The following is a 10,380-nucleotide window of genomic DNA, read 5'->3' on the forward strand; positions in this document are numbered from 1 at the left end:
GTACGTTGGAGAATATCATATATTTGTTGGTGCTTCTCGAGCACCGAGCCGCGATTTGCAAGATGAAATCCAAAGTTTGGCCTTCATTGGTTGTACCTGACAATGATCTTAGTTATGGCATTGTTTTGAAAACTTGGCTATTTTTCAGGGTAAAAATTTAAGATCTTCGATCACACGACGATAACACCCGTGCATCGTAAAAAGATCGTATATAGTACGAATTTTATAGAGATAACGTCATTTGCCTAAGAATTAATTAATTCTCATTTGACTGAGAATTAGACATACCCTATATAATAGATATTTTTATAATTATATTTGATAGTTAATACTTTCAGTATGTTATGAACCATTGGTACTATTCGCTAAGTAAACCTGCGGTGAACAATTGAGAGAAAAATGTATGTTCGTTGATGTGAAAATACCATCTAGAGACCGACAAAAGGCATACGTCTTTTTTTACTCTCTTTTTCCAACAAGAAACTATCAAATGTGATTTCCGTAAAGAGACTAATATGCGGTAAATAATAAAATGCTAAGTAATATTACCTCCCTTCCGAAACTTAAAACTTATTAGAAATTAGATTTTAAAAAAAGATTTTATTTCAAAATGGAGGTAGTATGTGGCAAAAGGTACTAACTCAAAAAATGTGGAAAATTTAAAAATATAAAAGCATCTTCAGTCACGTCCTCAAAACGGCCAGCTTCGCTTTCGTTCCCCTTCCTCCTCTGGTGCTCCCGTGCCCTCCGCTCCTTCCGAAGCATAAAATCATGCGCCGGGCGTTCTAGCGCCTCCTCGAGGAGCCTCTACCGCTCGACCGCCATGAAGAGGCGACCCCCTCCTCAATAGGCGCCTCTTCGATGGAGATTTCGACGATACGCCGCCATGTGGCCACGAACTCCCTCCTCCTAGACGTGAGTGTCATCATGGAGCTACTTTTTTTTACGTAAAATCCTGGAGCTACTTCAACGACTCATGACTGAATGATGGTCTTCTGCTCCTCGAGGTCCGGCCCGTCGCTCCAGTCCTCTAGGTCATCGTCCCCCTCATACTCTTCCTCCTCCACTTCTGCATCTACCTCCGCCTCTTGCTCCGCACCAGCCATGAACTGCACGTCGAGGTCGACAATCTCCTCTATGCCAGCTCCGATTCTCTCCCCCCCCCCCCCCCCATTTGGTGTCCGGTAGAGCCGTTTTGCCAATCGTATGACCTCCAAACGACCTCCCAAACAGCCATAAATGGCAATATAAAATCATAGTTTTACATTAAAATGTTCAGCAAGGCAAGTTCGTAAAATAGTTAACAAGTTTTGAAACACATAAAACTAGGCCCCTCCTTTGAGCATCCACAAATGATCCACTAGATCGTCTTGTAGTAGGTGATGAGTAGTTGAGTCTCAGATTTCCCAACACATGATAAATGAAGTAGGTGTCGTACTCCCTGAAGGCCAACACAATCTCGTGGTTCCGTCATCAATCGATACGGACGGTACGTTCGTCTTTCGTCGCGCTTCGTCATGCCCCGCTTCGCTCAGCGCGCAATCCACGTTTCCCCATTAACTCCCGAGCAAGATATCCGGAAACAATCCTCCTGTCACGCATGGTATCTAGCGTTAACTCACGTGCCAGATCCATCGGGGCAAGCGATTGTTACAGCGCCCCTCGAAGCAGTCCTCATCTCACCTCCAACCCACCGGCGGCGTCTGGCAAGCTCCTCCGTGCTGATGGAGAAGCCGCGTAGCTTTTGGGTCGAGGACGACGAGGGATGGACGGCCTTCTCGCTTGTGCCGCCCATGCCCACCACCGAGGCCCTCACGCTCCGTATCCGGGTCGACGACAAGGCCGGCGCCGCTGAAGCAGAGTAGAAGGACTCCGGTGCCACTCCCAGCGCCGAATTCACGCCTCGATTTGGCTCTCGTGGTTAGGTCTGTTTCCCCCTTTCCTCTGCGACTCGGGTGCTTTGCAGGCTCTGATTTGATGGTTATTCGTTTCGTCTAGATTTGCTATGATTCAGAGTTGAGTTGATTCGTCGACGTGCTTGCCTGATAGCTCAGACTTCTGACATGTGATTGCGGAGCTGGAGTATGATCCGCGCCCTAACGGAACTTTCGCCGCCATACTTCAGGATACTGCTCGACCATCCTTCCAAGTGTCGTCACTTTCCGGGCCAGTCTCTGAAGCTCGGGCCAGTCTCTGAAGCTGTCCCTCCGATTGTCACTGAGATCCTCATCACACCTGGACCATCCTCCATATATGGAGCCGGGGCTAGAAGTACTGCATATACACTGACGAAACTGATTGTTCTAGCTTTGTCGAGCATTGCCTAGACTATTCCCGTGACATGGTCTGCTCCAGGATTATACGACCACACTCTGCTATTGCAATGCCTTCTCTCATTTGACGTTAGATGTGCATTTTATTTACTGCTAGCACATGGATGATTTTTGGTCCCCAAGCAAGTGTAGGATTCAAACCATTGCGCGATGCATGTGCAGGAGTCTACTTTGATTTAGTTAGACGTATAAGAGAGACATCACCAGCATAAGAAATTTTATTGGTCCTTAAAGAACATAAGAGTTGCAGGGGTAACAAAACAAGTGTTGTACTTTAAAAAAATGATTTGATCTTTAAGGCTGCCTTGTGCTACTCCCTCATATCCATCTATTTGTAAGAAAACCATGTGTGATGGATTCAGGTGTACAAAAAAGTCAAGATGGACACCATGGACCTGCTATTCAGCATGGAAAGCGAAAAAAAAATGTGGAGGCACATGCCAAGTTTCTCCAATTCTCAGATGAAAATACATACAAGAGAAGATCAATTGTTCTGGAATACCAATTTGACTATTTGTTTCTTGTTTTGTTTGACTAAAATCTTAGAGGCTCCATATGAAGGGCTTAATGGATTTATGGATTTTGGTGGCTTTGCAGAAGAAGTGAGGCAATGAGAAGTGTGCATCCGTGACTTTGTCTAACTTGCCAAGATTGGGCTCAGGGTGTTCATATTCTTGCTTGTTGAAGCCATTGTTATCTACACCAACCTCATGACGTGATAAGCAAGCTTTGCAAAAAAAAATCAAACGCGTGTGCCAATATAGTATTTCCCTCCCCAGGTGCATATTTTATTACTTAGTTTTTCACATGCATCTCCGAGTGTGTACTATATATTTATTTTCCAAGTACATGTTGCAATTCAAATAATTGTTTGCAAGATGCAGCCTCACATGTCATCCAGATGGTTCTTAACCTGTAGATTTGTATCATTACTCGCAATCAAGTTTTTCTTTTTTGGAATACATAATATGAAATTCCATAGTTACTTCATGTATGTCTGGTACATCTACAACTCAGTAGCTTTGCAGAAAGGTAATAAAATGATTGAGGAAATGGACATCTATTGGCATAAACCTAAATTTGTAACACCACTAAATACATGAACTAATTTGTTTGAACTGGCTTTACTGAAACTAAGATCTGTACAGTTTGGATGATAAACATTAACTGAGTTTTGTTACTTCACTTGGATCCAAATAAATAGCAAGGCTTACTTTTCCCCATGCAGTATATACAATATGAGAAGACCCAGTGTAAATTCCATTCTCATATTTTTGTCTTGCTTAAGTGTTTGTATTGTTATCTTGTAGGAGTACATTTGGAAAGTATGATTATGTTAATTTTGTATTTGATTACAATATTTCACAGGCATGCGATGTACCACATTATGATTCTTAATTTAATTTTGTACTCCCTCCGTCCATATATAGATGCCTGAGGTTTGTCTAAATCTGGATGTATCTAGACACTAAATAGCATCTAGATACATCCAGATTTAGACAAATCTCAGACGTCTATTTGTGGATAGAGGTAGTATATGATAACATAATTCATAGAGATATATATGTTGTGAAGAGTGAAGAACATGCATTGCATGTGCACAACTACTCTCTTAACACTGCTTGTGTTTTCCAAGGCCATGTGACACCTGCTCTGAGCATACTGCAATTACAAATGTTGATATTTAATTTTAGATGACCATGTGGTATATCATAAAGGATAGACTAAGAAAATGTAATAATACAAAAATTCTTATACCAATAATACTTTCCAGCAGCCATAATTAATTTTTTACACACCTTGTCTGTTTTACTTTCAAAATGGTGCCCACATGAATCTTCTCGTGTAGTACAACTTCAATAGCTACAACTTCGAAGGTTAGACTATTATTATTTTTCTTGATTATGAGTCTGACATATAGCAATTGTAATTTCACTATGGGCTATGCATGCCATGTTTAGTTTAAGCAAGTGCTAAAATTTATGTATGAATAGTAACACTCCAATGATGGTTGATTATTTACCTACTAAATTTCTACACGCATTCATGTATGTTCCTTGTGGATTATTCAGCCTATACTTGAATCATAGCTACAAAAATGTTACTCTTTTTGACGGAGTGAAAATACATTATTGCTTGTGAACTCGGTTGCTTTAACTTTGAGATCATTTACATGCTTTTATGCGGCAATGCAACACATGATAAATTATCATACGAGTGAGATGGGTCCTGGTTAGAAACATGTACGCTTGTGTAGCTGGCCTATTTGTAATGCTAAATATTACACTGGGTAGAGATCATTTTCAGGATATATACGTTTTCACTATCTTCCTACTCATTTCATGTAATATATCATAGGAAGAATTTAGAAAAGTAGAAGACAAGGATTCTTCTATTGCATATAACTCCGTCACATCATCTTATCATTTATAATTTTTTGCATTCATCATCTATGGGCGTGATTTCAGTTTATAGCTAATAAAGTTGATTCTTCTATCTTAGTCTGCCTTGCAATGGTTATTTTTGCATTTTGTCACCGGACATATGTCTTTTAATAATGTATATTTGATGCACACGGTAATACGTGGATTATTTAATCATGCTCATTTTTTGCACACTGTCATTAGTATGTTTGTTCTAATGCCTCTTTAACTTGGGTGAATGTTAGATATTTCTTCAAAGATGCATGTATCATCAAGAGGGTCTTGCATAGTATTAGTAGAGTGAAGGAAACATATTGTTCTCATGCCAGTTCAAAGTGGAAAATACATTATCCCACCAGGACCAGGCGTAAGGAATCGAAAAGTGTTTGTAGAGGCGTAGGATTGGAGGAAGATATATGTGTTCGTCTGATCAATGATCAACGTAACCATTTTTTTGTTGCCTTGCAATGGCACTATCAAAGGATCAGTTGTTGTAGACAAAGCCAGCTCTAATGATTGCAAACACAACCAATTTGGCTTGTGTTCATGAAGTTGAATTTTTTTTTTAGAGAATTACGGCACTTTATTAATCATAACAAATCATTACATAAGGGATGCATTCTGGAGCAAAGTTTCTAAAAACAGAAGAAATAAAATGCTCCGTAGAGCGAGCTAGAATATGTCGATTCGTTAAACTCATGACGAATATGACTGAACGAAATGTCAGAGAAAGAATTGGCGAGGTCCTTCACATCCTGGATGACAACTCCAGGGCTTCGATCCAACACTGGGGAATTGATTCGTTGAATCACTGAAAGGCAATCCGAGACCACAAGTAGAATTTCATATTGATAGCAACTTGGTGTTTATTTTTAGTATTTTAGTACTGTAGCAACACAAAGATGTGGAGGCGTTTTACACGTTTTAATCGACATGTCAAGACAATCACATGGCGCTGTCTTGATGACAAAGGAGTTACATGACTGAGGGCCTTAACAACGTAACAAGACCTTTTGCACACCATATGTGTATGAAATATATTACTTGAAGCTGTCTCCACCATATGAACAAAGTTGAATCACAAGAGATCATAAACAAAGTGGAATCATAAAAGGCCATGCCTCAAATTACACGTTAGCAAAGTAGTTTTGAAGATTAGAGTAGTTTATCACCTGTGGCAAAGCATAGGCATTTAACTAGTCTTCATAAACAGCCTCCACTTCATCATGAAACAACGCCAAAATGTCACTTTGTCGTGCAACGGTCATCCGTAAAGTAGCCAGCATACAACATGCAGTAGCCCTCCAGTCTCTGCCTCGGCTTGCTCTTGCGCTGCCCTGGCCTCGAGCTTCTACGTCGCGGCTTCAAATCCTAGGTGTACATGTCTAGGAGCCAAGAGATAATCTTCATATGCTCGTCAGCGGCAATGACAACGGTATCGGCCTCTTCCTCCAGTAGAGCGGCGACCACCTCCTCATCGTCTGAATCCATGCCCAGGCAAAACGCCGAACACCACACGGGCAGGATGGCCACGAGGGCCCCCCAGAACTGTTGGCGAACTCCTCTGGACGGCGGAACTAGGACCGATGGACGGCGAGGAAGTCGGTTGCTCGACGGCCCAGCCTACTCCAACGGTGGGAAATGGCGGAGGCGAAGAGGGGTGGTGCAGGCAGGGATCTAGTGGGGTGGGTGCAGAGAGGGGCGAAATAGAGTTTTTCTCTACCATCGCCGACAAGATTGACCGCCCGCTTTTCTGTTCCATCTCCCCACCTTGTGGGTTGGGTGCGGCCTGCGAGCCAAAAATAGGCTTACGGTAGGTGACTCGACAAAATCGTCTGGCTCCCCCCCTGCTTTTCTGTTCCATCGCCGACAAGATTGACCGCCCGCTTTTCTGTTCCATCTCCCCACCTTGTGGGTTGGGTGCGGCCTGCGAGCCAAAAATAGGCTTACGGTAGGTGACTCGACAAAATCGTCTGGCTCCCCCCACCCACCAAAGCCGTTTGGGGGCTTTGGGGTGGGTGTGTGGGTATGCAGGGAGCGAAGATGCTCTAATGTTTGAATATTTATACCCCTTGCGACACAAAGGCGATTAACTAACATGAATACTATCTGTAAGTGTCTGCGTTTCTTTAAAAAAATTGAACTTATAATTAAATAGGTATGCCCAAGAATATTTGTGGTAGCCAATAATTTTCAGAGCCCGTACCCAATGGATATAATATCGGATCATGTATATTATTGATATATGTCATATAACATTTGTTCTGAAAAAATGTGAATATGTCTCGGTCAATTTAGAACTTTTTAAATTCCAGTCACCCACAAAATTATTTCGGTTGCACTTTTTTGGCAAAACAATATAATTATACTTATTTGACTAATCCTAATTTTATCTAAAACACTAAAATATTTTTAGATATATTTTATATCAGATAAAGTTGGAACATATCCACACAGGGTCACTTATATTTTAAATGGAGAAGTAGCAAATCTCACAAATTAGAGCATCTTCAGTGGCACCCCCGAAAGATTTTTGGTCGCGTCGGATATTTTATCGGTCCCAGTCGTGCGTCTCAAAGACTCTTTCCGCCTGGCGCGGCCCTATACGCTGTCCAGCGCCCCGAGGCCGTCCCCGATCAACAAGAGATGCTTCAAGCGCGCCGGACAAAGCGAGAAACATGCGGGTACCCACCTGTCGGCGACCAAATCCAGAACGGTTGGTTCCCGCTTTTTATTTCTCGTCGCGCTTCCCACCCCTCCGCAGCCGCTCGATTTGCCGGTCGTCTCGACGGCCAATCTCTCTTGAGTCGGGCAACGTCAAGACCTCGCCGCGCTTTCCGCCGCTGCCGCTTCGCCAACGCATCCCAGAACGCGCCAGCAAAACCGCCCATCCTCCACGCACATAAGGTGTTCGACGGCTTGTCTGGTAGACGCGACAGGTCGCTGTTCGTTGCCTCCTTGATACGTCTCAAACGTATCCATAATTTCTTATGTTCCATGCTACTTTTATGATGATACTCACATGTTTCATACACACTTTATGTCATTATTATGCATTTTCCGGCACTAACCTATTGACCAGATGCCGAAGAGCCAGTTGCTGTTTTCTGCTGTTTTTGGTTTCAGAAATCCTACAAAGGAAATATTCTCGGAATTGGACGAAATCAACGCCCAGAGTCTTATTTTTCCACGAAGCTTCCAGAAGACCGAAAGGATTACGAAGTGGGACGACGAGGCGCCGCCACACTAGGGCCGCGCGGCCCAAGGGGGGCCGCGCCGCCCTAGCATGTGGGGCCCCAGTCAGCCCTCCGACTCCGCCCTTCCGCCTACTTAAAGCCTTCGTCGCGAAACCCCCAGTACCGAGAGCCACGATACGGAAAACCTTCCAGAGACGCCGCCGCCGCCAATCCCATCTCGGGGGATTCAGGAGATCGCCTCCGGCACCCTGCCGGAGAGGGGAATCATCTCCCGGAGGGCTCTTCATCGCCATGATCGCCTCCGAATCGATGTGTGAGTAGTTCACCCCTGGACTATGGGTCCATAGCAGTAGCTAGATGGTTGTCTTCTCCTCATTGTGTTATCATGTTAGATCTTGTGAGCTGCCTATCATGATCAAGATCATCTATTATGCTACATGTTGTGTTTGTTGGGATCCGATGAATATTGAATACTATGTCAAGTTGATTATCAATCTATCATATATGTTGTTTATGTTCTTGCATGCTTTCCGTTGCTAGTAGAGGCTCTGGCCAAGTTGATATTTGTAACTCCAAGAGGGAGTATTTATGCTCGATAGTGGGTTCATGCCTCCATTGAATCTGGGATAGTGACAGAAAGTTCTAAAGTTGTGGATGTGTTGTTGCCACTAGGGATAAAACATCGATGCTTTGTCTAAGGATATTTGTGTTGATTACATTACGCACCATTCTTAATGTAATTGTCTGTTGTTTGCAACTTAATACTTTTGGAAGGGGTTCGGATGATAACCTTGAAAGTGGACTTTTTAGGCATAGATGCATCTTTGGATAGCGGTCTATGTACTTTGTCGTAATACCCTGATTAAATCTCATAGTACTTATCATGATATATGTATGTGCATTGTTATGCCTTCTTTATTTGTCAATTGCTCAACTGTAATTTGTTCATCCAACATGCTATTTATCTTATGGGAGAGACACCACTAGTGAATTGTGGACCCCGGTCCATTCTTTACATCTGAAATACAATCTACTGCAATTGTTCTTTACTGTTCTTCGCAAACAAATATCATCTTCCACACTATACGGTTAATCATTTGTTTTCAGCAAGCCGGTGAGATTGACAACCTCACTGTTATGTTGGGGCAAAGTACTTTGATTGTGTTGTGCAGGATCCACGTTGGTGCCGGAATCCCTGGTGTTACGCCGCACTACACTCCATCACCAACAACCTTCACGTGATCCTTGACTCCTACTGGTTCGATAACCTTGGTTTCTTATTGAGGGAAAACTTGCTACTGTATGCATCACACCTTCCTCTTGGGGTTCCCAATGGACGTGTGTTAACTGCACGCATCACTCCTCTGCCGCGGATGAATTTTAACCATTTGTTTTGCTTCAGACATGGATAGCGAGGACGATATGATCGTCCAAATGATGGAGGACGAGCAAGCCTTCGACAACAACCTTTGAGAGAATTTGTCGATCATCGCGTCCCTCGAAAACATGCTTGACGCCAACGCGGAGAAGAGGAAGAGAGTGCTCCGCGAAGGTTCACATGCGGGAAGAAAGAAGCCAAAGCCTCGGCAGAGGATGGAGGGGCATACCATGCTGCACAACGACTACTTCGCAAATGGCCAGAGGCTGACAATTTTCGAGCCAATATAGGATGAGCAAAGGTTTGTTCATGAATATCCTCCATGGCGTTCGAGGGTTCGATCCCTACTTCAAGCTGAAGCACGGCGCAGTTGGCACGGCCGGGTTCTCGTCGATTCAGAAGTGCACCGCCGCCATAAGGATGCTTGCATACAGAGCATCTACCGACACATGACGATTACCGTCGTATGAGTGAGTCTACTGCCATTGAGTGCATGTATAAGTTACGTCGAGAAATTTGTGGTGGGAAAGTTTGACAGATACTAGTTGAGAGGGCTAACTGAAGAAGAGACTACAGGGATCATGCACCAAAATGCAACGAAAGGATTCCCTGAGATGCTTGGAAGCATCGATTGTATGCACTGGTCATGAAGAACTGCCCGTTTGCTTGGAAAGGTATATGCAAAGGGCGTCAATGATATTGCAGTGTGGTACTTGAAGCTGTGGCAGATTATGACTTATAAATTTGGCATTCTTTCTTTGGCATGGCAGGATCACACAATGACATCAACGTGTTGCAGCGGTCTCCGGTGTTCAACAAACTAGTGGAAGGTTATGCTCCACCAAGCAACTATGATCAATGGCCTCCAATATACCAAAAGGCTATTATCTAGATGATGGTATATATTCAAAATGGGCGACTTTTGTCAAAACAATTCCGGTGCCATCAGGTCAGAAGAATTGTCACTTTGCTTCGCGACAGGAGGCTTGCAGTAAGGATATCGAGCGGACATTTGGTGTGCTTCAAGCTTTATTTGCTATTATTCGGTA

General features: G+C 43.3%; 1 long non-coding RNA gene across 2 annotated transcripts; it reads left to right on the forward strand.

Annotated features, from left to right (window-relative positions):
* Window positions 1–1,456: 1,456 nt before the first annotated feature.
* LOC127345372 (uncharacterized) lies at window positions 1,457–5,329 on the forward strand. Of its 2 annotated transcripts, none has more exons than XR_007878647.1 (2): window positions 1,457–1,925; window positions 1,999–5,329. It is a non-coding gene; the product is annotated as an uncharacterized lncRNA (long non-coding RNA). The 2 variants fall into 2 exon arrangements; XR_007878648.1 differs by having other exon boundaries at window positions 1,457–1,920.
* The last annotated feature ends 5,051 nt before the right edge of the window (window positions 5,330–10,380 follow it).

This window comes from Lolium perenne, chromosome 3, assembly GCF_019359855.2.
Source record: "Lolium perenne isolate Kyuss_39 chromosome 3, Kyuss_2.0, whole genome shotgun sequence".
Classification (NCBI taxonomy): Eukaryota; Viridiplantae; Streptophyta; class Magnoliopsida; order Poales; family Poaceae; genus Lolium; species Lolium perenne.